Here is a 4,983-nt window from a genome sequence, read left to right on the forward strand (position 1 = left end):
TGCACTCAGTGTTCCACCACGGCACACGTCTTTTGCCGGGCAGTCCAGATGTTTGTGGGATACACTTAATTGCAGCATCAATCAAAAAAGCAGTAAAGTATTCTACAGCTTCATCTATACTTAAAGCACACATGTCGGTCCAGCTCAAGAGAGCCATTTTACAAAACTGTTCCCAATCGGCTTTGTCAAGGTTCCATTTGGGAACCTGTGGAAGACATTCATTATTTATTGGTGCACTCAGAACTATCGGGAAGTGGTCACTTCCGTAAGGATTAGTAATAACTTTCCAATTGAGTAAGGGTAGAAGCGATGGGGATGTAATGCTGAGATCTATGGACGAATAGGTATTGTTGGCGAGGCTATAATATGTTGGCTGTTTTTGATTGAAGAGACACGCTCCGGAAGAGAAAAGGAACTGTTCAATGAGACGACCTCGCGCGTCGCAGCGAGAGTCACCCCATAGGCCACTATGTGCATTAAAGTCGCCAAGTACCAGATAAGGTTCCGGAAGTTCATCTATCAAGGACTGAAATTCATGTTTTTGAAGGTGGTAGTGTGGAGGTATGTAGAGAGAGCAAATGGTGACGAGTTTGTTCAACAGAACCGCTCGAACAGCCACTGCCTCCAGGGATGTTTGGAGTGGTAAATGTGTGCACGCTACTCCCTGATTAACTATAACAGCTACACCACCGGATGATGCCACGGCGTCATCCCGGTCCTTTCTGAAAATAATGTGACTGCGTAGAAAGTTGGTGTGTTTTGATTTTAAGTGTGTTTCTTGTACACACAGCACTTTTGGTGTATGTTTGTGTAATAGTTCTTGGATATCGTCGAGATTTCTAAGGAGTCCTCTGACGTTCCATTGTATGATTTGTGTTTCCATATTGAAAGTAAGATAGTGCTGTGTGTACGAAAATGAAGTGGCTCATGTTTAGGCGGAAAGTTAGAACTTAAGTAGCAGGGCCGTCGTTGGGCCCCGTTATCGGTTTTTTTTATTTTCTTAGCGCGCTCCAGGGAGCTACGCCGGTCTTTCGGCACCAGGGGTGCCGACGTCGTCTCCATTGCCTCTTGCGAGGCACTGGATGCCCGCACGCGCGAGCTGGCAGTTCGGGTTTCGGGCCTCGCCTGGTGAGACGAGGCCTTGAGATCCGACGACCCTGAGGTCGCCGGTCCCTGTTCGCGAGTTGGCGGAGTAGTCGGAGCTACTGCCGCCTTGGGGGCAGGCGCCACAGCCAACGGCGCGCCCTGCGCAGGCCGAAGGAGTGGCGGAGGCCGGTGCGACGTTGCCCCCCGGCGCGCCGCATCAGCGTAGGGTGTAGTGTGAAAAGGCGAGCACCTTTTACGGGCTTCCTTAAATGAGATGTTTTCTTTGACTTTGAGAGTGATAATGTCCTTTTCTTTTTTTCCAGTTCGGACAGGACCGCGAGTAGGCTGCATGGTCGCCGTCACAATTGACGCAGTGAAGTGTGCTCGTGCAGTTGTCAGAGGGGTGGCCTTGTCCTCCACATCTTGCGCATGTTTGCTGACCACGGCAGTTCTGCGAACCGTGGCCGAATCGCTGGCATTTGAAACATCGCCTTGGATTTGGTATGTACGGACGGACGGCTAGTTTGATGTACCCAGTTTCAATGGCTTGTGGTAGAGTGCTTGATGCAAAAGTTAGTACTAGATGTTTGGTGGGAATTTCTTTGTTATCACGTCTGATGGTGATACGTTTTACACTGGTCACGTTTTGATCTTTCCATCCTTCTAACAGTTCTTCTTCGGACAATTCAAGGAGGTCTGTTTCTGACACGACTCCACGTGAGCTGTTCATTGATCTATGTTGGGAGACAGATATTGGAGTGTTGCCGAATGTGACAAGGCTGCCAAGTTTTTCATATTGTTGTCTTTCGGGCAGCTCCAGCAGAAGGTCTCCACTGGCCATTTTGGTCACCTTATAGCCCGGTCCAAAGACTTCAGTCAGTGACTTTGCTACGACAAACGGGGAAATGGATCTGGCTTGCTTCTCTGAATTTTCACTGTGTATGACGTGGAATTTCGGATAGGTTGTTCGAGGTCGGCAAAAGGAGGTTAGTTCGTCGGTGCGTACCCTCTTTTGAGGGTAACGATCGAGTAGACGTGGAAAGGCAGGTGTTTCCATAGTAAGTATTTGTATTTCGGCAGCAGTGGCGGCCACCCACCATGGAGTCCAACTAGGGGACGCTGCAGCACTTAACATATAAGGCTGCAGACGCCAGCCGTACAATGCCGCTATAACCTAATATATTATGTCCAAGAGAGGACACATATACATGGTTAACCCGAGCCGCCTACGAAAATGGTGAAGTAAACGAAGAGATTAGAAGACAGGACAGCGAGGAAAGAAGATGGAAAGTGAAAGATCGGAGAGGGGGATAGGAAAAGGCGACCGCCGATTTCCCCTGGGTGGGTCAGCCCAGGGGTGCCGTCTACGTGAAGCCGGGGCCAAAGGGGTGTGTTGCCTCTTCCGGGGGGCCTTAAAGGTCCAAACACCCGGCGTCGGCTCAACCCCCAGGATCCCCTTTTCCCCGGACACGGCACAGCCACGCACGGCTAGGCGTGGGAGGGGTCGAAGCCCCCCGTTAGCTCGGGTCCGTGGTGTCGCTACACACCAAACGCCTGCTCGCGCAGACGCCCCTGCGGGGAAGCTCCACTACAGAGTACAAGCATTCATGGGAACCATATGAAATGCGCTGCTGGTGGGGAAGGGGAGGGTGAGGAGGAGGGTGAAGCAAGGGCTCGAAAAGTGATGTGAGGGGAAGGAGGAAGGAAAGGAGGGGAGAGCATGAAGCATAGCATATTGCCCGAGCGAAGACGTCATTGCACGTTGCCATGGCAACCAGGTGCCGCCAATGAATACCCAATAAGTCATAAAAATGGCGCGAAACACATGGCTACGCTCGCTTGAGCTTCAAGCTTTCCTCCATTTAATACCGATCAATATCTAATTGATAGCCAATCAACACTGATCGATAACCAATCAATACATAATTTATGTGCTCACTCATATCCCTGTGCTCACTTTAGATTGGATACACGTTTAATACCGATCAATGCCAATCGATACGGAATCAATACTGATCAGTAACCAATAAATACCCAATAATTCATAGAAAATGCTACGAAACGCATGGCTATGCACACTTAATAATACGGATTAATCGTGGTATAATATGGATCGATAGCCAATCGATCGCCAATCAATGCTGTTTGGTAACTAACCGGTGCCGATTACAACCTCAGTGAAACCAGATGAGCATTACTTGGCCGATTTGGACTTCATTGGGCCAACCCATACTGATCAATGACCAATCAATACCGATCTATAAGCAAAAGTAATCGAACACGATACGGATTACTCGCAGTATAATATGGATCGATAGCCAATTGATCACCAATCAATGCTGTTTGGTAATTAACCGGTGCTGATTACAACCTCAGTGAAACCAGATGAGCATTACTTGGCCGATTTGGACTTCATTGGGCCAATCCATAATGATCAATGACCAATCAATACCGATCGATAAGCAAAAGTAATCGAACACGATACCGACATAGCATAGCCATGTATAGTGCAGAATAGCAAGGGTGGGAAAGGGAAGTGAGGTTGAGAAGGAGGGGAGTGCCACCAGCTTCGCTCTTTTCTGTCCTTACACCACTAGTGCGTAGCTGCACCAATTTCTCTCTTTAACATGTTCACTGCGGCGTGGGTCACCAGTGGGTGAAAGCTTGTGCTCCTCCTATGTAGCCACGATGTTACGAGCATGCATCTGCTTACTGGTGCGATAACTTTATCCCACTTGAATGCAGAGGTACAATTCTCCTTGCAAGAGTTTATAAATAACCAGTAGAAGATTTTTCTGGTGTTAGATGCCGTGACCAACGATGCACTGAATGAAAACGTTTTCATGCTGCGTGCGGCATGACCCACCAGTGACCCACGCTCAAGAGCTCTCCGTCATGTGCTGCTGTCTAAGGTTTCAGAATGCAACCAATACGTATAATTTTATTGCATTTGACGTGGGCAGCGATGTTTTTAAGGAGCGGAGTGGCAGCCTATTTCTCTATTGCGTTGCTCACCACCATTTTGCCGCTGTTTTTGAAATACGTTTCACTCAACTAAGTATACATGCGTTCTTCCTGCTGCTCCCAAACGTTTTGGTGCGACTCATGGATCATCATGCCTTTTACGGACACAAAAGAAAGTACAACAAAGAGGAAACACGTGTGTTTGTGTTTTCTGGTACCAGACACTTTAGATTTCAGCATAGCTTTACACGAAAAATGCAAAAACTAGCTCCTGACTTTAAAAAAAATCACAGCATAACCACGTGGTGAATGATGATGAGTGGGGCGAAGCTCCGGAGGGAATCACCGGTAAACCGTGAATCTTCCGTGTAACGCATCGTGACTAGATTGTTTGAGAACCACAATCTGCAGCACACACCACAACTATGGGCGAAACTGTTGTCAAGGAAGTCCCGCTGGAAGCGCGCATCGGCGCCTTCGGGCAGAGCCCGCCTGATGCGTTTTGCAGCCACTTCACGTGCTCGCACAGCCTCGGGCTTTGCCTGCCGGTACGCGCGCTTTCTCGCCGCTTCACGGTCCCTCACATTTTGAATATCCGATTGGCGCCGCAGCCGTGCAGCTTCGGCCTCGCGGGCTCGAACGGCGGGGTCTTCGCGCCGCAGCCGTGTAGCTTCGACCTCGCGGGCTCGAACGGCGGGGTCTTCTCGCCGCCGCCGTGCAGCTTGTCGAGCAGCTTCGGCCTCGCGGGCTCGAACGGCGGGATCTGCTTCGCGCCGCAGCCGTGCAGCTTCGGCCTCGCGGGCTCGAACGGCGGGGTCTTCGCGCCGCAGCCGTGCAGCTTCGGCCTCGCGGGCTCGAACGGCGGGGTCTTCTCGCCGCAGCCGTGCAGCTTGTCGAGCAGCTTCGGCCTCGCGGGCTCGAACGGCGGGGTCT

This window comes from Rhipicephalus sanguineus, chromosome 10, assembly GCF_013339695.2.
Source record: "Rhipicephalus sanguineus isolate Rsan-2018 chromosome 10, BIME_Rsan_1.4, whole genome shotgun sequence".
Taxonomy (NCBI): domain Eukaryota; kingdom Metazoa; phylum Arthropoda; class Arachnida; order Ixodida; family Ixodidae; genus Rhipicephalus; species Rhipicephalus sanguineus.